At 43.2% G+C, this 23,807-nt stretch overlaps 1 long non-coding RNA gene across 4 annotated transcripts in view; it reads right to left on the bottom strand.

Annotated features, from left to right (window-relative positions):
- The window catches only part of LOC110361443 (uncharacterized), a 66,843-nt gene that overhangs the window by 3,524 nt on the left and 39,512 nt on the right, over positions 1 to 23,807 (bottom strand). For 3 of the 4 annotated variants that reach the window (XR_002418069.2, XR_002418066.2, XR_010470365.1), the window contains exon 3: positions 3,386 to 3,504. This is a non-coding gene — a long non-coding RNA (uncharacterized LOC110361443). Of the gene's footprint in view, positions 1 to 3,385; positions 3,505 to 21,601; positions 21,982 to 23,807 lie in introns of all 4 variants that reach the window. The other variant, XR_010470364.1, reaches the window with a different exon arrangement.

The raw sequence follows: 23,807 nt of genomic DNA, 5'->3' as shown, positions 1-23,807 counted from the left end.
TTTCCTATTGCATATTTTTAGTGCGTAAATCCACAGAGCTGAAAAATTTTATACGGGAATGAATGGTCATGGTGAAAGTAATCCACATACAAAGCAGTGGCGGATACTTCTTTCTGCCTGGGACTCATCCTGTTGGGAAGTTTCATACCAGGCTGAAGTAAACCTTCAACCGCTGGTGTATTATAATTTGTGTCTGAGCTAAGGGGGTTGGGGAGGGTGGTCGCTGGCATTGTTTATCCATTATTCATTTAGCAATGTCTCCAGGGAGCAACTTAATGCCATGTGTTTTTCACTTACATGGATTGCAATAGAATCTTTCCTTCTTCAAGCCTGCTTGCAGTGGGAAATATTCTATGTTGTTTCACAACTGACATAGCTTAAACTGTTTGGGGGCTGCAGTAAAGATCTGGTTATAGACAGTTTGACATGAGTGATCAGATTTTACTGATGTGATTTCAGATTGTGGTACTAAATACACCTACTAAAAACTGAATTATTAAGACTACGTAATCCAGAAATATTTTGGCTTGTTGAAATACACAGTATTTATCTCCTTTGGACTGAAAATACTTCTATTCCCCAAATTGTTCATTGTCTTTTGAAGAGACTGGCTTTCACTGGAAGATTTGAGTTTTTCTTGCTTTGTTTTCCTGGTCTTCTTTAAACCAGGTATTTTAAGTCAATATATCACTAGCAAACCCAGATGAGATTTTCAGTGCAGCCTTTACTGACAAAATCAAAATTACATGAAGTATTGTATTTTGAGGCAGTGATATGTGTGCAGTCAAGAAGAGGCAGGTTCTGATCTGGCCGGGTAAAGTGCTCCCAGTTAAATCCCATCACTTGAGACGCTCTGTGCAACCAACACACCTCCACACTAATAAAACTGAGGGGCTGGAAAGAGAAAAAATGACTTTCTGAGTCCAATATGAAGGATGTGAATAAAATCACAGCTGAAAACACGGAGCAGAAAAACTTGGTGGATCCCCAAAAGACAGAGATGCTAAATCCTTTGCTGAAGGCAGGCAGAGGAGGAGGTGCTATTCAGAAGTTAACATACAACTTTGCACTCTAGACCTCCTGATCCTGACAGGGGAAGTAACTGGGTCACTGGATGTGGCGGATTAAAAATTATCCTATAGGCACAAACATGTATTCTGAGGACTGATGAGATTTGCTGAATTTCAGCCTGAGCCAGATGCACATGCTTCACTCCTTTAGATAGTCTCCAAAAATAGCAGAAACAAGGTGCATCAGTCCAAGTCCTTGTGTGAGAACGCTTCCCTCAGCATGGGAGGCATTCCTGCCTGAGGATAAGGTACTGGCAGCAGAGATCATGCCCAAGGGGCAATTGCCATTTGAATGTGCTCAGCCCATGTCTCAGGAGCACAAGAAAACCCTGCTTTTCCTGCAGGTCCTGCTTCCCCTCCCTACTGGGCTTCTGGCACAGGGAGGCAGGGTCTGTGCTCTACCATGTGCCAGGGATGAAGCCACAGGGAAGAGGAGAAGGACGGCAGAGAAAACAATTTGGCTCTCAGTTTTTACCTCCCATGAACCTCTGTACACGATTTCCCTCCTGGGAACTGGTCCAGGGCTCCCTGTGAAATCAGGAGGCATGTGGTCATATAAGGAGGCACCAGGTCCATACCAAAGGAGGGAGAGAAGCTCATCCAAAGCAGAAATCAGATGTATTTCCCCTTGGTGCTCACCTATCTTCTCAGGTGGGCTGTGGCCTCATCTCAAGCAAACCATGGAGTTGGTGTGGTGTCCATGGTCCCCAAGGCCTGTGCCACAGATTCGGGGGACAGTAAGAGGTAACTGGAGCTGCTCACCTACCTCTGCAAAGAGACTGCTGGTCACCTTTCCCCTATACCTTTTCTTTCCTGGGCTAGCCATCAATAGTAGAGGAGATTCAGAAGTCCGTTGGCAAGGCTGTAAGTGCTGGTCTACCTCAGCTGCTGAGGACCTCTCTGTATAACAGGAGGCATCAGCTTGTTCCTATCTTTGTATCCTGTACTTGCCCGGGAGGATGCTTAATGCCCAGGCTGGAGCTTCTGATTGGGCAAGTGTCTGAGCACAGGACCCTGCCCTCAGTGCTGTGAAACCTCCCTGGAAGGAAATCCCGGTCTCTCTCCACCAGATCCACAGCCAAAACAAACTCCACTTAAATATCTGTATTTAGTTCCATTCTTCCCCTTCCAAAGTTTTGATGGCAGACACACTTCTGATGGACAGCTTGCATTCACATTGATTATCTGTGATTTTTGATCTGTTATAAAGTAGTCCACAGCTGGATATTGCCTTAAATTAATTGTTTGCATACTAACTGGGAAAAGCTAACATACAGCCTTGGCTTTATTTAGCAATTCAAACTTGAAGTTTTACTGAATGATTAGTAGAAAAAATGTTACATGTGAGGGTATTTTTCTTCCCTTGCTCCACAATATTTTACTTTGATTAAAGCTGTACTGAGGTAAAATTGTACATCTCACACAAAAAGCAATTTACCTCTGCTCTTATTGAAGTTAACCATACTTACTTGTCCAAGCAAAATGTATTTTTCCAGCTGCAATCTAAGCGCAGTGCTTTATCATATGAACCAAGTTAGATTAAATCAAATTCAGTTTGTGTTGTGAATTTTAAGACATTCATTCAATTAGTTGGAATAAAAGCAGAACACTTGGAAGAAAGATTAAAGTTGAAAAATGTTGGTGCTGAGCTGGGCATTCAGTGCTCTGTCTGCACCTTTGTTTCCCTGAAACATTTCTTGTGCTTGAAAAGGCTCCCTGATGTTTTGCTTTATTTTTGTTTCTGTTTTTGTTTTTATCTCTTTCTGCTTCTGAGACTGTGAGTGATGTTCATGGGATGGGGGAGATAAGAGTCATTTTATCAGGTTGCAACATCCAAGTGCATGTAAGACCTGACTGGTTTTCCTCCTGCTGTGCCTGTCATGAGCTTTTTCTGGGCACTGATGGACGTGGCCACATTCAAGCTGAGGCATTTTTAATCTATTGGAGTCCACTGAGAAGTCACACTGCCGCTTCCCAGTTGCACACCAGTCTAACCAGTACCCCTCAACTGCTTTCCTATTACTTTGTTTGTTGCTACCTGGTGGGAAAATCATCACTGCTCACTCATGTTTGCATTTTGGATGTGTGCAGCTTAGGGAGGCCAGGACAAGCACCAGAGGGACACCAAGGAGGCTGGTGAGTCTTAACTCCCCTTTCTGGCAAGCAAACTACTTCCTTCTGTCACCCCTTCTGTTGCTTCCCCCTAAAATGGCTTATTTGCACACATACAAAGTATTTTGGGGGTATGAGGATGTTTTTACTGCTTTGCCCTCTGTGTTGAATGCATTATCCATTAATAATTATTAGCATATTACCTTTATTAAGAAAATGTTGATCCTTGTTGTTATATGTCTTATGGTCGCAATTTTCCTCATCTGGGAATTCTTGATTAACCTGGCTTAGGTTCACCAGCCTGAGTGATTTGAAAAGGCCACTGTAAAATAATAGAGAGAAATAAAAATGTCTTGATGCAGTCAGGCTCCACACCCTTAACTGGAAAACGTCATGTTTTTACATTTGAGACAGTTTCTCAGACAGCCAGACAAGGTGACATTAAACAAATCATGCTAATTACAACACAATTTATGTAGAGAGATTTTACTGGCCTGCTAATACTTGGCAAGAGCTGCCAATTACAAATGTTACAAAAAAGAGTGTTTCAAGCATTAACTTTTTTGGTTCTTAGGGAAATGGAACGATGGAGCTTGTCGAACTCCCTTGTTTATGCCAAGGGAAACAGCCCTGTCCAAGCACAGAAGCTCGAGTCAGAGACTTGAGCTCAGCTCATGGGTTTCAGACAGAGTTGCACAGGCTGCAACCCCAGGCAGATCACTCCTGAGTGCACCCCATGCCAAACAAAATCAGCAAGAACTTGTGTAATGCCTGGAGGCTTTACATCTCTCTGTCCTCTGTTACCCAACACCAGGTGTCCTGCTCTGTGTATGTTTCATCCTCAGAGCTGCAGACAAGACACTGCCATTCTGGTCTGGGGACATTTTGCATGGCTGATGGTACATCATACAACAGAGGGGAAGATAACATGCTCTGTGCATTAGCTGCCTCATTAACAGAACAAGAATTAAAAACTTACTTATAAAACTTGCCAATGGCACCATGAAATTTGTTTCCTGGGAGCCTGTAAAGCACTTTAAGCTTAAACCTCGGAGGTATATAGGGCTTTGCTTCCTATTCACTTAGCTTAAGACTATGATCATGTAAGATGCTAATTCCCTCCATCCACCCCCATTAGTGTTTACCTTCACAGGACCAACAAAGGCTATGGGGCACCCACTCCTCACCCACATTGGTGCTCATACTGTAGTTTAAACACTGTAGTTTACGTGAAGTCACCTTGTCCTAAGAGGTGCTCAGATGCATCATGCTGGTTTTGCTGCAGGGACAACAGCAGTCTGGTAATAGCAAATGGCTTTGGGGGCAGTACCAGGGGGAAAGCAGAAGGGGGAGAAGGCTGGTAATAGCCTTTCGCTGCAGGGGTCTACTGAATGAGTCCTTGCTAGTGCCATCTGGCTGGGGCTCCACTCCAAGCAGAGGCCACTGACCACATAGAATGCAAAGCTCCAGGTTAGACCGTTAAGTCAAGGGAGAATGAGTGTCGGGAGGATGGAGCCAGGCTCTTCTCGGTGACAAATAATGATAAGACAAGGGGCAATGGGTGCAAACTGGAACGTGGGAGGTTCCACTTAAATATGAGAAGAAACTTCTTCACAGTGAGGGTGACAGAGCACTGGAACAGGCTGCCCAGGGAGGTTGTGGAGTCTCCTATTCTGGAGACATTCAAATCCTGCCTGGACACCTTCCTGTGTAACCTCATCTGGGTGTTCCTGCTCCAGCAGGGGGATTGGACTAGATGATCTTTCATGGTCCCTTCCAACCCCTAACATTCTGTGATTCTGTGGTGTGGGGAAAGGTCCTCAAAAAGCTGCTGCTCAGAGCTAAATGAACTCACATCCTTCCTCTGTCTTCTCTGGGACAGCCAGAAAGAGAAGCCCATCAGATAATCAGCTCACCCTCTGGAACAGTAGAAATTCTCTGGCAAGGTTTTCCTTAAGTATGTGTGAATAAATGTGATTTGGAGACTCTCAAACAGGCTGGTGGTGGGATGCCTTACTCTGGAGGTGGTTTCAGATCCTCTTCTAAAGCAAGCTGAACTCAACTCTGAATTGAGAGCAGAACACAGAGCTCCCAGCATTCAGCTGAGTTGCCCTCCTTCTTCCATGGTCATTAGTGCAGCCTGTGCCTGGCTTTGCTATCCCTTGGAAATGCATATAGGCATGGGCATACCTCTGCAGAGCTTGCGAATCATCTTCCTGGGTTTCTTATGTTTTGCTCTGAGGTAGATTTGCAAGCAACTTTGCATCTGTGCTTCAGAGGCTTGGTGATGCCAGTAGGAACTGACGGTTTCTAATGAGTCCTGAATACTTGTAGAAATAGCCCAGGAGGTAAGCTGTGTTTTTAAGAGGGCCAGAAGTACTTTAAATGGAGACAGGAAGACTTCCATGAGCCTTAGTGGAAGTGGTACTTTTTGCATGCATAAAGGCAAACTCCTGCCCCACATAATAGCACCATTAAGCCCTGCAGTGCTTGCAGTGAGTACCCCTTTGGAGCTGCTGCCTTTGGCTCTGAGTGATTTGCGAAAGTTGCAAGTATTGCAAAGGGTAAAGCTTCCACGAGGGATGAAACCTCCTGGCTTCACGAGCCAGGGGAATTCCTGCAAAATGAAGATGATCAGCACCTCGCCTCAGCAACCCTTGGGAGTTACACTTGAGTACAAGCAGAGTCTCTCCTGCAGTGGCAACACACAGAGCTAATTTTCCTTTACAGCTGCACCTGATGGCATGTGCGACTGTTGCTTGCCTGAGAACAGGCACATTTTCACGCTTGACTCACAGTTAGTCCAGTGCCACAAGCCAGCACTGCCCGTAGTTACACGGAAATTCAGTAGGACCGGGAATGTGTACAGCAGGGGAGAGAAATAGGTCAGAAGAGTTATTTCTCGCAGCTGCTGGTGATAGCTGCTGGTAGCAACAGTAAGTTATCAAAAGGAAATAGATACACATATATCTTCAAAATGAAAACCAGCATCTGCACCTGAACCGAGTTTGGTGATTGCTAAATGGTTCCATAGGCAAGAGAAGAGCTTTATGGACAGAAGGTTTTGCACAAAGCAGTTGTTGTTTACAACTGAACCTCATGTACAAATAAAGCCATCACTCTTTACTGCCAATTCTCTTCTACTCCAAGCCAAAGCAGCCTGTGGAGCCCCATGACAACGCTCCTTGCAATTGTTCGCACAGGTGTAGCTTTTATATGCATTTGCCAACAGTTGTCCAGGTCAACTCGCATGCTGAGCCCCACTTAATCCAACAAAGCAATGTATTAAGAAAAGCCTAGAGGGTATTATTCAGGAAGGAGAACTTCGTCTTGGTCTCTAATTCCCCTTGGATGGAAAAAGTAGAAAATTGAGTTAATTTTCTGCTTTGAATTTCCCTGCAGAAGAGTTTAACTTTTTCCACTGAGTTTCAGGGGAGCCCAGGGAGACAGGCCAGCGTGGACAGAAGTTTTCTAGTACAGCTGCCTCGCTTCCCTTCCACAGGCAGCAATCACAGCCCCACAGACAGACCTTCAACTGAGTGAAAAATGAAGCCTAATTTGTAAAACACTATAAAACAATAGGTCTGAAATCCAAATGTTTTCCCCCTCTCCATTTATCCTCCTCTTATAAAACCATCTCCATCATCTGTTTCTCCTGGATCTTCCTCCTTGCTAAGATAGGTGACATACGGTGCTTCCACCTTGGAAGGGTCAATTTTTGGGAGTTGTGATCTTCCGGCACCTCTTGCAGCAGCTGCGCACCCCCTGCAATGGCAGCCCCCAGCTGTTATAGATATTCCAGGAACTGCTGTGACCCTCAGCACCAAAACTGCTCTCTGCGAGGTCTGTGTTTGACATGAAGGCAGCAAGTGCTGCATTACCACTCTGTCTTCTATGCCCTTGAAAGCCACCAGAAGCCTGGGGTGAGAAAGTGCCATTCCAACAGAAAGGACTTGAGAAGGGGACGAAGGGACTGTTGGGGATTACTGGTTGCTCACAGTGACTGGGAGGAGCACCGGGAGGGAAGTCTGGGAGAGGCAAGGAAGAGGGGAGCTGCGGGCTGAAGTAAATCCAGGAGGAAGAAGGTGGAGAAGCAGAAAGGATTTGTATGTCTTAGTAAGGGAAAGAGGTAGTGATGGTGGTAGGGAGCCCTGAGCATCTAACACACTGTTGTTATTGCTACACTTAAAAAAAAAAAATGACATACTAGATCTCAGAAAGCTCAAAACAAACTTAAATATCCAGATACTGCTTAAAAACAGTAAGTTTGACCCTTCTTCTTTTCACTTCTCATTGTGGAAGGAGGATTCTGGTCACATCTTCAGGATTTTTTTCTAGAAATTAACATTTGAGAAAATAATTTTCACCAAGCTGTGTGACCTAAAGAACTGGGGCTTTGGGGAAAACATCAGATATCACAAACCTTACCACCAAACAGCAAGCACTAGCAAGTGGGGGATTAGTTTTTCTCAGGAGCTGCCCTGTTGAGTTCCTGGTAGCCTGTTTTTTGTTTTTGATTGTTTGTTTGTTTGTTTTGTAGAGGTAGTTTTGATTTAGCAGCAGAGAAGTGAGATGGGAGCAACAGACCACATACTTCCTCCTGGATACTTTCCTTTTGTACCTGCATGTGATGCTGCCATTTAACCTTGGCTGAAATGGGAACGGATGTTTTTTCTTTGTGCAGGGAGCGTGGATATTTCCCATGCAGACACTCACAGCCATCCATCCATTTGAAGAGGCAGTGGGAAACTGGGTCCAGTCCCAGCTGGCTTCAAGAGGTCCCAGTGGTTTCAAGAGACAGCTTCCCAGTAGAGGTCAAGCCAGGGCTGGCAACCTGATGCCTGGGCGCATATGCAGGAAAACAACAAGCCGCAGATGCAGACCCGGCTGTGAAGCACCGCAAGGTACACTGTTGTTCTCCTCGCAATCTTTGTTTAGCACTCAGAAACTCCTGAGAAACAGCCCAAATCTCCAAACTGTGTCTGGACAAAATTTCCGGATGGAAAAATAACATATTTCTAGAGAAATCCGGGCTGTATCCAAAGCAAAAAAAAATAATCTAGTTTCCCATTCAGACACCAAGTGATAGCCAGCCCCAGCCTTCAGATTTGCAAATTAAACCTCAAGCCTCCGCTTCCCTTCAGACAGTGTGAAAGCTAATTTGGGCATTTGCAGAAATCCGGATAAAATCAAACTCATCTTAATCTTTCATCCAATGAGACATTTGATGTATTTGAAAATTTCTCTCATCTTTTAATATTACCTGTGGGTCCCTTTTAAAATCTGTTATCGTCACACCCATAAGAAGTCTCTCTATGGAAGTTAATCTTCCAGACATTAAAATAGAATAGAAAGTGGCTGTATACATAGATACACAGAATAAAACAGGGTGGCTTACAGTGATGTATGTTGTCTGTAAGGAAATATATTAGCAGTTCCCCATACAAAAAATACCTTTCTACCACTTTCTACCACTATGGAATGCGTAAAATGACACTTTTTAATATATATTTTTCTTCTCCAGTGAGGAAAAAGTGGTTTGTTTGGATATGTCACTTGCCTGAGCCAAACCCCAGGGTGTGTACTATCATCCGTGTCACTCTGAATATTTCTGGTAGTCTCTGCCACAGAGAGCAAGAGAAAAAGACTTCTTTCTAAGGATGCTTCCTCCTAGCTGAAGTGATCAAAAGCAACAAATAAGAAATGTCTTAAGTTTATTTCCTTGCTTACACGTTTTCTTTCCTCTGAAATGTGTATTACAAGCACAATGAACTGGAAAATTAGTCCTATGCTAGGTTAGACTACAGGGGCTTTGCTTTAAAGGTAAAGCACTTACTTTTCCATTTTACATCTGCTTTTTTTTAAGACTGTCATATTTTTTTGAGATTTGATAGCTCACCCAAAGCCACAGATGGTGTTACAAACCTCAAATCAACTCTCAAGTAAGTCTTCATCATTCCTTGGAAAAAAAAACCCAGTAGTTTCTGTCAACGATGTTCAAGTAATTTTTAAAATATTGGACAATCGAGAGGTTTAAACAGTTGAAACCCCACCCTGTGTGAAGCAGCTCCTGATGACAACAGGTACCACTGTCTAGAATTGCGCTGGCTCCGTTCTCCTTTTTCACCCCAGGAAGACAAAACAAAGCCTCCCCAAGAGATATTATTATATGATATTGAAAAATTTCCCATCAGACATAGTGAACAGAGACTTGGTGGGAGCCCTTTTTATTGCAATCCTCTGCTCAGGAGGCTTGTGCTGAGGCCCCTTGGGGGCCCCACATCTCACGCCAATCACTGAGGGCTCCTTTCCTGCCCCAGGTCCACCGGCTGACACTGTTTGTCCTCTGTCTTCTTCCAACCACGGTGGTATTCAGCATCTTGTGAGAACTTTCTGCTGAGTTTCATTTGTACCTCGATGGGCGATCTATCATCTCTTCTGCATGGCTGGGCTTACTGGCTGTGCCCGCTCTGGTTTCCCACTTTGTGCCTTCTTTTGCTTGACCGTGGATGGCAAGAGAAGTGAGTCAGCAAGCCCTTTCTCTTGTCAGCTGTTTCCCAGAGAAAGAAACATTAGCGCATCAGACTGCCAGACAACACACTGCAGAGATTGTCCCACATATTGCTTCTTTCCTTCCTTTTTTCATGTCAAGAGCTAAAGAGGTGGGTGACAGATTTCCAATGGGGGGCGGGAATTTATGCTGAGCGCTGCTATTGCGACCTCTCTGTCTTTTACACTTGAACGGGAAGGGTTCGTGAAGGTGACGCACTAGAGTCAATAGTTTATCTACAAAGCCCCTGGCTAATTAGTCATTAAAAAAATATATAAATGCAATCTGTCAAGAGAGGAAAGAGGGGTTTAAAATGATATACCTTTATAGCTATAAATTGCTACATTTCAATCCCAAAGAAAAAGAATTACAGGATAATGTGCAAAGGGTCAATTCAATGAAAGGAAGGAAAGAGACGCCTGAGTTTCCTTGAACTCACCAGGGAGGTAGCTGTGTTCAGTGCACTTGCTGCACATACATGTAGCTGGATAATTGCTAGGTTAGGAACTGAAATAGCAGCATGTGGGCATGATCCAAAGGATCAAGAAGACACGCAGAAAAAAAAATCCAGCCCAGCCTTCGGCAAAGTTTCACTGCATGCAGAGCAGATCAACTATTTATTTCTGAAATTTATACTTTGTAAAGCATAAAATTAGCAGGGAGGATCAGCGTGCTTCCCCAGCAATCCACATATCCTCTGACAGATACTGTGTTTGGCTGCGTCTAATGAGTGCAGCCCCAGAAACAAGACTAGAGCCCTGCAGAAGTTGCGTGCTCTCACACAGCATTTTTTTTAGCAAGAGCAAGCAGCTCAATTAATCTGAAGGTTAACTTAATTAAGTAAAGCTCACCTCCTTATCAGGTTCTTCTAGGCTTTTACATCTTACCAGGTACTGTGGAGCTATTCATTAGGCATCACAATGTGCCTCTCACCTAGGTAAATATGTGCTAATCTTATTTCACAGGGTGTTTGGACAAAGGCAGAACAGTTAACCCCGAAGTTTTGAATGTCTGGCCTGCAGGAGTTGTGTAGGGGCATAGAGGAAAATCTGGGCCAGTGGAAGGAATCCCACAGCACCTGGGAGACAGTGAGAGCCAGACAAAGGAGGAGGAGAAAACTGGAAATGAACAGTTACCCAAAATGCCAATGAGCTGTGTGCTGCGTGTTCAGGGTGGGCCACCAAGGCTCTCAGGGCTGGGCTTGACTGGAGAAAAAACACACACGCCCCGGTTTCTGCAGCTGGGAGGCCCTGGGGAGCCAAGGACACCAGAACAATGTGATAATACGGATCCTTTCCAATACATTTTAGGGTTCTGCTTTCCCAGTAGGAAAAAGGAGACCTCACACTCATCAGTGGGTGTCAGCCCCAGCAGGGTAGTCACAGAGCAAACCTCACTGGAAACCCTGTGTGCAAACACAGCTGACGTTGCCCGCACACAGCGAGCAGACAGCAAACCAAGTCAGAGAAGGGCTGTGCTCCGCTGGGTGCGCCAGCACGTCAGGGACGGTGAAACGCAGTGTCTGGAACAGCGGTGTGTGTGTCTCAGTGTTGGAGACTGAAGGGAACTGTCTCCTGTTCTTATGTGATGGAGAAGTGGGGTTGTCCTGGCAGTCACATGTACTGCAGCAAAAGAAACTTAAAGCAACTGGACAAGGTCACTGTTCCTAAACCCCAGTTTCTTTTCCTATAAGAGAACAAAAAGAATGTAATGTTTATTCTTACAAGAAGTGCAATGCCATAATCAAATTAAGAAGACAATTGACTGAATGCTGACATATATTACTGAATGAAATCCTGAAAAGCTTCATTTGATCTCTGGGGACATGTGTCTTGTTTACAGTGTCAGTTCTGTTACAAGTGTTTTTGAGGACAGATGCTTCTGAGAAAGAAAGGAGCCTGATGGTCTCGTGAATCTTGTACGGAAATTCAAGAGGCAGGTTCAACTTCTGTCTCTTCACCTATCAGTGCTAATAATAATCACACTTATTTGTCTCATTTGAAGAAAGAGAGAGAGAGGGAAAAAGAGACAAAGAGCAAGAAAAGAGAGATACAAAAAGAAGGAGAAAGGGAGGAAGCATGTGGACCGAGGGCAGCTGCAAAGGGTTAGTGGCAGAGGTGAGAAGAGCTGGATGTACATCACTAGCACACAGCCCTGTCTGCATTAGCTCTCTGACAGTTCTGTACCTGCCTTGAAATTAAGTTCCTTGGTGCTACTTAATTACTGCATAGTCTCTGATTTCAGAGAGAAATCCATCTCCTGGAACACTATTTTTGTCTTGTCCTATTCTTGGCATTTTCAAAAACGTATCACCTCCCACTCCCGCCTCAACCAGTCATATTGATACTTTTCTGTCTTACCAGAGCTTCCTCAGCATTTTGATACCTATTTTCATTAATCAAAGCGGTTGCTTTAAAGGCTGATTTTTCTCATAAGTCGCTATTCTGGAGGTAACAGCCTCAGCAGCTGATTAGGGATCTTGTCTAGGTTTCCTTTCCCTGATTAGGACAGAGTCCATGTTTTAAGGACACATTTTGCTCACCTTTGCATTCATATCCTCCTAATTTCAAACAAGCAAGCATTTTTTTAATTAGAGAAATGAAATCTGTGATAGCCTAATCTCTTAAAACTTGTAGAGGAACAGCCACATGCGCTCCAACACGGAAGACCAGCAGCTGATACCCCATGGAGGCAAGAGTGTCTCTCCATTGCCTAACCTGGAGAGGTCCAGATTTGCAACTTTAAGGAGGCTCCCAAGTCTTAGCCATTTTTGATGGAGTTTAGATTACTATAATTTCCGTACTTTTTGCTTTCCTGTGCTCAAAAGTACATGTGCCGTGAGCAGCCTAATACAGCTAGCACAGCTCTGTCTGGTGTCCTGAACTGTTTTTCCAAACCTTGAGCATTTGGCACGTGAAGTCACACTTGGCCAATTACACAGCAGATTTGGCTATGATTAAAAAGTGTCCCCTCTAAAAAAAGGAACGACTCCTTTTACTCGCACACCATCAGCTGCAAGAGTTTATGCCAAGACTGTAAATAATGAAAGCATGATAAAAGTACATGAATTTTTTTTTCCCCCTCCTTGATCCCTTTATCACGTTTTCTGGTATAAAACCAATAATCTGCTGTTGTCCACCAGGTTCCTCATTTATAGAAGACTTCAAGTCCCCTTGAGGTTTAAGAAGTTGAATCTGCAGTAAAGAGCTGCACAGGTTTATGCAGACCTCTCCTGATTCATTGGGAAGGCCAGAAGAAGCGGTCAGGGTGATGTGCCAGCAAACTAGAGTTGAGAAGTACATTCTGAGGCAGTCCTGCAAAGCAAACAAAACAGAGGGGCAGAGCTGGAGACACTATTGAAAGAAGAGTAAGTGGCAATTTCGGCCAAGCAGTGTCTGAGGACTTAGCTGTGGGATTGCCAAACCCACAAGTGGGAACCAAGCCGGTTCATGGTTTGAAAAATGTACTCTGTGTTATGAGCTACACATGGTCCTAAAAGTCCATAGTTTAGCCTCAAAGTCAGTCTGATTAATTTATACACAGGACTGGGAGCAACACGGATGTTTGAGCAATAGAACAGAGCTGGGGAGAAAAGAAAGCAATCAAGAGAACATACTCTTGGAGCTCCATGGTGGTGGAGATACCAGCTACTATTAGCAGTCAGTGGGTTTGATGCTGGGGTTGCTCAACACCTTTAGAAAAGGCAGCAGATAATGAGAAACAGCATTAAGTACAAATCAAGGTGGGAAAAAATTACTGCTGTCTCTACTGAGAGACTGTGGATAGAAAATTTGGAGAGAGACAGTGAAAATACTAAAAGAGGCCAAACAAACAAATTCCATGAGAAACAGCAGAGTGTTTTTAAATCGTGTCCTTTAATAATCTACTATTTGCATTACCATAACATGCCGTTGCATTATTTGGGCATGCAAACAATCGTTGAGTTCCCAACTTCTGCTACTGGAAAAAAATGATGACCTGGGGGAAAGAATTTCTGTAGTAAATACCTCAGCATGAAAAATAAGAGGAGGTTATTTAAGTGACAGCTCCTTGAAAAATTAGCCTAACTTCCTAAGAACTGTACTACATAGCTTAAAGAAATCTAATTTTATCTCTGCCTCCCACACAGTAAATCTCCCTATCACATTCTTTCCTTGCTTCATTGCTATTTCTTTGCTTAATAATCAGCTACTTAAAAGACTGGGGATAATGTTAATAATAGGCAAATTAGATACACAGAAATGTTTTCTGTGCTTTCAGAGGTACCCAGCATGACTGTCATTAAGCCAAAACCAAGGCTTGAGAAACCTGGGCAGGCTACAGCAGAACAGGACAAGGACTCTTGCTAACTTAGTGTTGAGCAGACAACGTTAGTGTTGCAATGGTAAAATATTTAACAACAGGAGCTCTGGTCCCCTTCAGCATTTTTCTCCCTTAAACTAATTAAGCTATAATACTATGAGCACTTCCTTTTGGCCTAGGCTTTCCTTTTAGCATTACTATGGGCAAGCTGGGTAAAGCTGGGTTATTGCTGTGATGAAAAAAACTGACACTACATTTTGCCTCCGTCTCCTTTATTATTTTTTTTCAAGCTCTACTCAAAGCCACTCACATGCCCAGTGGCTCAATCTCACTTCCAATTAAGTCAATGATAAAACTCACATTGACTTAAATGAGAGCAGGTTTGCATCCCAAAGGCTAACAGTCAAGGCTTTTAAAAGTCAGACTACTAATAGGGAAAGTAGAAAGAGTTAGAAAATGTTGTCATTTTCTCTTTCCTCAGGAGCAGTAATTCAAAGTGAATAGAGTAGGCATATTCAGTTTGAAATTCTTTTCAGGGAGAAAAAATACGTAGTGAGGCTATTTATAATGTGGTGATTCAGCTCTTCTTCCAATATGTGTGGATGGATCTGTTGCAGAGAAGGAAGCAGCACAGAGCAAGAATCATCGACTCTCCCTTTAAATAGTTTGCAAGCCCTTTCTTAGCCCTTACTGTATCCAGTCCTCACTATATTACCTAGCCTGTACAGCAGTGTACACATGACTAGGTTTTAAAATGTTTTGGCCAATTAACTTGTTTATATTGGAGTCTGCTGCTGAATAAATAGCAAAAGACCTGGCATGCTCCAGCCACTTCCTCAGCACTGGCCTCCTGTTATGGACAGAGCCCATACAAGGCCCGGGAAGAAAGAATTTTTATTTTATTTTCACAAAATTGACAAAATCAAGACAAACGGAGAAATTAGAATAACAACAGCCACATTAATGTTGATTTCTCTCACATGAACCCATACACTTTCTGGGGAGGACAGTGTAATCCACAAGTAAAAAAGCCTGGAGAGGGCTCTAGAGGCAGCCCAGTGTTTACATTTCCCATAAGCATTTCAAAGGTAGCTGCTTCCACCCAACCCAGTTTCCACAGCATCTGTGTGACTCGTTCTCCTCACAGAGGACAGAGCCACCCCCCCCCAACACCCTCCTCCAGAAGGGCAGCCCTTTGGGAGTAGCATTTTGGGTGGCAACAACCTACTGGTTACAATAACCAATTTCTCCTCCTTTCCCCCCTTGCCCCAGAGGAGGAAGAGGGATGCAGGCTGCAGAGTGATTAAGCTGTGGTCCCTGGCACCCAGAGGCTTCTGCCAGCAGGGAGAGAGTACGGAGAACATTGCTACTACCCACAGGGGCTTGAAATCTGCCACCTTGCGGGGTGGCAGGCTGCAGTGTGCCAGTGCCTGCTGGATACTCACCTCAATTCTGGCAGGCACCCCTCGGCTCCCAGCCTGGTGCCGCCCCAGTACATACAATGGAGTCATTCTGAGGAGGTTGCTGCCATGGAAAGTTTGAAACTTCCTGCCAAGTGGATTTGATGTTTCTTCAGGATGGCCTTGACAGCCATAGTTGTAACTGCCCTGCCCTGCCACAATGTTGGAAGTATTTTCCATCTATTCTGGATATTGTTTGTTCATCACCTGGTGCATACATTCCACCTATAGCTATATCAGTGCCTCTTCCACTCCTTGCTTTTACCCTGCTAGCGCAGTGAGACATATTTGCCTTTTGCAGTGTTTATTATCAAGCTCAAATGGAGAACGCTGAACTGTAGTGCTGCCAGAGTAAACCGGTGCCATACGCCCACACATGACGGAGAGGTAAAGGGGACAGCTTTCGTGAATGACATTCAAGTTCAGTTTGCAGGTTGCAACTCTTCTAAAAAATTGAAATGATTCATGCAGCAAGGACTGGGAGCAAAGTTTCATGACTCGTTACTCTAATGGGAAGCCAGGTGGTTCAGCAGAAGTTGATAGAGTTGCTCTGGATGAACACAAGGGTAACAGGAATCTATAGTCAGCTCTCAAATGGTTGCACCTCTGCTCAGTCTGTGATTGGGAGAGTACACCTGCATACACCCACACATGCACTGTTTTTCTCTGCTTTTCTGCACCATTCTCTTTTCCAAACTTTTTTTTTATTGTCATGGCTTCAGAATTTGAAACAGTCCCAACCTCCTTTTCTAATTAAAGCAGAGATCATGGTTTTACATTTCTGCATCAAATGCTGAGGGCAAACAGCATTCCAAAAAACCATAATGTTGATTATGACAGCAAAACCTCTTGGAAAAGGAGAAGGCAATGCAGTCCTGATGCCTGTGGGTCTCGGCTCTGTTCTCTTCCTCCCTCGCAGCCCCCTTAGAGCAGTGTGCCCACTCCCAGGCTGTGGATGTCCTGACTCCAGCACACTCCCCTCTTGCTCCAGCTGCACTGCATGACCTACAGACCCCCTCCAGCCCCCTGTGCTTCAGAGCTCTTCTCTGGCACAGTGATGGCGAGGAAAAGATGTACCAACAGCACCTCATAGGAAATCCCACCAATCCCCCTGCTGCTGCTGGCTCTGCCTCATCTTTGGAGAGCAGAAACAGAGAATGAAAGCATCAGAAGTGCAGTGGGGCCAGAGAGTAGCCCACCATTGAGGTGAAAGCACCCAGTGACCTTGGTATAGTTTGGTACCACATTCGTGGTGTCAGCATGTCAGCCAGCGGCAGGACACAGAAGCATTCAATTCATGACAGGGTTTGCACTGCCACGGCAGCCACTCTGCCTTTAAAAAAGGTAGATGACTTTGAAAACTGTCCTCCCACAGCAAACTCGCTTCGCAGGGCAGTGTGAAGAGGGAAGAAATCTCCTCCCCGCTTTTGTGCTGCCACAGGCACTGATCTGACTCACCCCATCACTCCCACCGGGATTTCGTGTCAGCCCCGTGTCAGAGTTATGGGACTGCTCTGCCAGATCTCACCTCTCTCCCTCCTTCGCCTGGAGGGAGGAGGAATGTCCACCCACTGGCCTGCCATGTCCAGCCTGGCCCTGCACAAGGAGCACTTATGGGAACCTGTGCTCGCTGTGCCTCTTTGGCTCAGCTTACTTTGCAAGGAAAATCTCTTTCCGCACTACTGGAAGTTCACCCAAGGCTCTTAACGGATGTTTCTCCTGCATCATGACTACTGATAAACGTTCTTCATTAAAGTGCTAAATTAATCTCTGCTGAATATATGCGACGCAGCCTGAAGCCCACCTCAATCTCCATTAACTGCATTGTTCTCACAGCCGAGAGAAATAAGATTTATTTTAGTCAGTAAAGTGAACAAACACCACCTGTGATCCACTCAGGAAGCTGACCTGAGCTAGAAGGTGACATTTTTGCTGTTTCTTTTTGACTATAACCAAGCCTAATGGTGCATGGATTATTATGCTTCCAGCAAAGATGTCTTTTTCAGTCGAAAATGAGGTTTTTGTCAATTAAATTCTCAGTGAAACAAAGACATGCACACCATACATATAATAATTCAATTTAAAAAACACACTGAAAGAAAGGAGCTTTAAAGAATGGCACTGTAAATGACAGATAAGAAATTATTTTTGTGGCTTAAGTGAATTGCCATTTTGTTTACATGGTCTATATCGTGTTCACAGACTGAATCATCCTGCAAATATGAACAGCCTCTGTCCTTTCCAAGCAACTCACTGGTTACAGTAACTTATATAGTGCCACTGTTTTATGGATAAACAGGCTAAGTCAGTTCCTCACGCTGTCAGTATGGAGCTCTGACAATCAATAAGTTCATGTTTTGAAGAGGGATGGAGAAATGCTTTCAGTGAACTGTGTGGGACTTTTAAAGCATAAATGGAGCTTATCTGACAACAAGGATACTTAGAATTACAGGATGTCCTGAGTTGGAAGAGACCCACAAGGATCATCGAGTTCAACTCCTGTCCCTGCATATGACAACCCTAAAATTCACACCATGTCTCTGAAGGGGTTTTCCAAATGCTTCTTGAACACTGTCAGGCTTGGGGCCGTGGCACCTCCCTGGGGAGCCTGTTCCAATGCTCCACCACCCTCTGAGTGAAGAACCTTTTCCTAATGTCCAACCAAAACCTCCCCTGGCACATCTTCCTGCCATTCCCTTGGGTTCTGTCCTTACTACTTCTTTAATACATCTCTTTTTCATGGTTAATGCAACTCTTGGAAAGTTCAGAGCCTGTAGGAGTTTAGGCTTTTTCCATGCATGTTGCAAAGCAGGTTTCCTCCAGCAAAGTCAAACAGTATTTGCCAAGCACACATTGCCTTCCCACTCTGTCCTTCAAGATGTACTGTGCCTGATTTCCCGCACATGGCATGACAGTCTTAAAAATACAGTTGGGAATTACGTAGTAGAGCTTGCATTCTGCTAGTGCTCTCTGCTGGGACTGTCTGAGGGTCTGAGCCTTAATAGGGCTCAACAACTTCAGCGTTTGTCAAATCAGAGAGGGCTGAGGCTACCCAGAGGAGGGAAAGAAGAAGGGGAAATGCAGAGAACAGATTAAATCACAAAAGGCTCTGGCACACTTGGGATAAACTTCTAGATTTTGTATCCCACACTCAGTCTCCTTCTCTGTCACCACCTGGGAACACAAGATGAAATAAGAGTCCCTATTGGGACCGCTAGGATGATTGTGTCAACTTGCGCTGATGTGTACAATAAGCCAGACCAGGTGGGAATCACATGCCCTGATGCAGGACCCAAGCAATGTAGATGCCTCATGTGGAAGGAGAGGAGAGGAGAGGAGAGGAGAGGAGAGGAGAGGAGAGGAGAGGAGAGGAGAGGAGAGGAGAGGAGAGGAGAGGAGAGGAGAGGAGAGGAGAGGAGAGGAGAGGAGAGGAGAGGAGAGGAGAGGAGAGGAGAGGAGAGGAGAGGAGAGGAGAGGAGAGGAGAGGAGAGGAGAGGAGAGGAGAGGAGAGGAGAGGAGAGGAGAGAGCCTTTTAAAGGAATACTTTAGGTCTGTTCGGGACTAAGCTTTGGTTCATGATTTGAAGCAAATCTTGTGCAACAGATAAATTATAGACAGACTAATGCTGTAATGATTATTAGTGTCAAAAGCAACTAACTCCTTCAGATTCCCTAAAAAACCCCTGCATCGTTGTATGTTGCACTGACATAGCAGACTAAGGGCTCTGACTAGTACAGGGATAAAAAGCTCCCACCATTTTTATGCTTCATCTATGGTTTCCATAGCAGATTTGGCAACATCTCAAACCTTCCTCAGCCATACACCTATTATCAGTTACGTTATGTTACAGTGCTGCATTTTAATTGCTGTGTTTTCTGAGACAGGGGGAGCCAAGTCTAAATATATCTCAAGCACCAGCAGTGATATTTAGCACAGCTACTGTAATTAAGTATTCAGCCACTGCCAAGAAATAAAACTTCTCACTTGAGCAAATAGGCTCTCTGAAAAACACTGAAATGTTTGACAAAATTCCATTTTCTGTTATTTTAATATCATTAGGAGGCCTTGGCTTTCTTGATTGGTGGGGTGTGCATCTAAACTGCCAAGAAATTACCTGTTTTTGATCACAGCTCTTTTCCTTTCATGAATACAGACACTGACAGCTCTAACAAAGATGCTCAGCTAGGAACCTTTTTCTCCTTTAAGAGAAATGAAATACTGCTGAGTTTAAACCACTAATTACAGTTTATAATAACAATACTTCCTGGAAAAAAAAAATTAAACTATACTTAACTGCTGGGTTTTATTTTTCTTTAAACTAGGGGTTTGGCTATAGTCTGATGGCTAACTACTCACAAAAGTCTCAACTTGTACAGTCTAGCTGGTAGATTCCAGAGCAAAAATATGTCCCTCTTCCATAGTATAGACATATTTTTCTGTTGAACCATCTTGTTCATATTTCTAGTGCAAAACATAATGTATACAATGGGAAGTAAAGAATTTGAAGAAAGATCACTGAAAAAAAAACAAAGTACATCCTTCAATTTGAGTATTTTTGAAAGGGCTTGGAATTTTTGCTAGTCCATAGGGAATAATTTAGAAAGAGGAAAACCACTAGGTAAAATGGTCAGGCTGGAGTAAACTGGTGCAGCTGCATATATTTATACCCAGACCCCTGTTCTTCTGTATAAGTGCATGTGTCTCTGTTTTCTCCTGAAGTGTTGTCTCCTCCAATGTCTTCCACTGGGAAAGTTTTTCTCACTCTCTTTTTCCTCAGAAAATGTCTGAACATGACTTATATTTGAGAATGCTGAGAGATGGAGCTTCTCTAGCAAGAATTTTCAAATTAGCAGGTTTTATGCTCCTGGGATTGAAAGAGATGCTGAAGGCAGAGACAGACACACACGGAGATGCAACAACTGGGCTTTTCAACCCGATGGGAATTAACAAGGCGATGGATGGCACTGGAGCATGTGTCTCCCATGAGTTATTTTGCTAATTCTTTCCACTGACTTGCTCCAAAGATCATAAATGGCATTGAAAACTAAGCCAGGAGTACTGACCCAGAAGGACACTTTCTGAATGAAAGCACTCTCTCTCGTTTAAATGATAGCTACACAAACTGCGCAGGAAACACTGAGCCTGATCAGAGAAGTGACGGTGAGAATATTTATTTACCTTTCTTGTAAGTGCCTTTTCATTTTTCCCATGGGACATAGCAATCTAAAACTGACTGCAAAACCACAATATTTATCAGGTAAAGGAATCTTCAAAAAAATCTGCCTTGTGATGATCCAAGGATTGTCTCCTGCTACTCTTAATCCCTTGAGCAGAGCTTTGTTTCATGTGTATTGCCACTGAAATCAATGAATACAGAATGGGGCAAAGTCTGAATGATCATAGACTGTCTGGAAACACACTCTGAACTATTCAGATCTTACCCTAAAATTTAACAATGTTTATTGCCACATGAGGAGACATATCTTTGTAGCTTCCTACAATATATCAACATGGAAGGATTGGAACGTGATTGGAACATGAGCATTTTTAATCACCCACCTTATTTTAACAACTCAAGCTGCAAATCCAGAGCCCTCTTCTGGGTATTTCAGTGGCACACACATTTGCTTAATGCAGATATTGAAAACATTATATCCCAGAATATGCAGTCTAACAAAGTATTACAAAGGAAGATTTCAGTTGAGTATACTTTAATACTTGATTAGATGGGACATACTGGCACGCAATATTTTAAACAAGTGGTAAAGTTAAGCCAAAACAAAGAAATCATGTTGCAGCTCCTGCTCAAGCTGAGGCTTACTGCTGAAGATGTGAAAAATTCATCCCAGTGAGAAACAAAAAAATACAATGCTAATGATAAGCATGTTCTCTGCTCCAAGCATGTGAGGCTACTTAATTCTATTTCTGTTGAAAACTCACACTTACAACTGCTGAAGTACAGAAACAAAACCACTGAGTTCCAAAAGGGCAGGTCATGAGATACTTGCAAACAATTTAGTGTTTAATTCAGTGTTTCTAGTCAAATTTGCAGCAAGAAACAAAAAGACCAATACGAGCGGCACTGTAAGCACAGTAACTTTTACTACCTGATTCAGATCTTCCAATCTGCATTCAAGAACAGGCAGAGATTTGACATCTCCTCTGGCTCTAGGAGAAAGCTTCAAAGGCTAATGCCAAGGACGGCATTCCTGAGTCTGCTTCTCTCAGATGTTCAGTGAAGTCCCACGCCCGTCTCTCACTCTCTCTTTACACCTCTTTCATGTTGGTTTCTTCCACTTGTCTCAGACTGGGTTGAAAAGATGTGCCCCTCTGGCTGCAACACAAGACACGAGGGTTCAGAAAAGCTCCCATGTCCTGTGTTGTAGCCGGAGGTCTCACAATAGTTTAGAGCAAACCCTTTGGAGTGCAGGCTCCTTTGGCAGGCAGAGCTCTTTCCTGCACTTTTGAATTCAACCTACGTGTCAATCTGCGAAAGAGAAGCAGAGAAGAATGGAAATCAGGTGCATGTGGACAGCACGCAGATAACACTGTATGCTATTGCTACTGTCAACATCGCAAATGGAAAAACTACCCAAGTAGCTGCCAGCCTGGGTCAGAAGGTCAAGTTCAGACCCAGGCTTAAAGCTGCCATTCGGTTGACCTCAACAAAGACACACCAGTTCTCAGCAGTCTGAATAAGCCCTACTGCCTTTCCAGTGCGACCTCCAGAACTTGGAGACTGAAAGCATTTCTTTGGCAATTTTGCCAGCACCCCTTCTTTCAATGGCTGATAAAGCTAAGCAAATAATTAACAACTAATCATGTATAAACAAATTCTGCCTTTTGTTTCTTGTTTGCAAATTGTCCTTACACGGATCACAACATTTACAAATTTGTTATGCAGAATTATGTATGAATGCCTTTATAATTAATAATTCCAGGTCTGCAGATCACTTATACGGAGTTGTGAACAGTTGCAAATCATGCCACATTTCTTAATTAAGTAAGCCATATAAAACTGGTTCCTGATGAGGTTAGTTGTCTAATTAACTGACACTGTGGATACAGAGCTCAAGAAATTACTTTCGGTAAAGATTCGAACTTTCAAATTTAAAATGGGCACTGTTGAGAATTGTTTCTGCTAATAAAGCTTCATGACAAATATCCACAGAACATAATCCCTAGAAATGGTTCAAAGAGTTAAATCAAAATTTACTTATGACTCCAAGCAGATATTCACAGGACAGCATTTTTTTTTACTGTTTGCTCAACTCATGTCATAAATTAATGCTAATGAAAATATTCAGAGCTGTTGTTGAATTTCTTATGAGCTCAGTGTTTATTTGTAAGTGTTCTTTTCTCTGTGGACTTACAATTCATTCCCCACTGAAATGCTTTAAGAGGCAGAGCTTCAAAATACTTTTTTTTTTCTTTATAAAAGTCAATCCAGTACAGTATATTGCTGTGCATTACAATAAAGATCAGCAACTTGGAGCCAGGTATACAAGACAAGATTATTGCTATCTCTGTTCGAAATATCTGCGGCAGATTTATTGCTTTTTTGCCCCTGATTCTCTACATATCACTTTTATGCTGTCGCTACTTTGTTTGGTACTTCTGCTTCTCCAAACAAACTCAGAGAAGTGGGAGAGGAAATGAAGTGTGCTTAGCTGCTATTTTTATGAAGGTGACCCACTGAATGCCTGTTCAGGCACTCTGATGAGAAGTACGTACATTCATAGAATTTAGTAAACAACATAAGCTGTTTGCTGTAAAATGTACAACTTCTGTTCAAAAGATTTTTTTTTTAATTTTATTTTTTTACCTTTCTTATCTACTTCAAATAAAACTCACAGCTATCAGCTTTGTTCATTTCCAGACTTATCTGGCATAGAATAAAGTACTGTTCAACTAGTCACAGCTCAGATTAGGCAAAGGACAAAGATATGAATTAAAAGATCTTTCCATATGAGCGCATCAAAAGGAATACCATCAATATTTTTGACAACAACATAGCTCTTAAGGTTGTCTAATGATGAGTTTGGAACTTGAAAAACCTTCAGATCTTTTAGTGTATGTATTCTGAGGTTTTTGCTATGAACGATGTAGTTTATCTAGGCATTAGTTATTTCCAGCCACCTGCCTTTCTTATCTCAGCTGCATAGTAAAAAAAAAAAAAATTAAATGAAAAAAAAATTTACATTCAGCGTGAAAAAAAAAACATGCCAAGCTCCGTCTGTCTTACCAATTCCCTAAACTGTGCCTATATAGGCACTAAATGGAAATCAAAACGCAGAGTACTAGAAACTTGGG

Source organism: Columba livia, chromosome 2 (genome assembly GCF_036013475.1).
Source record: "Columba livia isolate bColLiv1 breed racing homer chromosome 2, bColLiv1.pat.W.v2, whole genome shotgun sequence".
NCBI lineage: Eukaryota > Metazoa > Chordata > Aves > Columbiformes > Columbidae > Columba > Columba livia.
The sequence above is the reverse complement of the archived record's forward strand: the minus strand, read 5'-3'. Positions and strand labels throughout refer to the sequence as shown.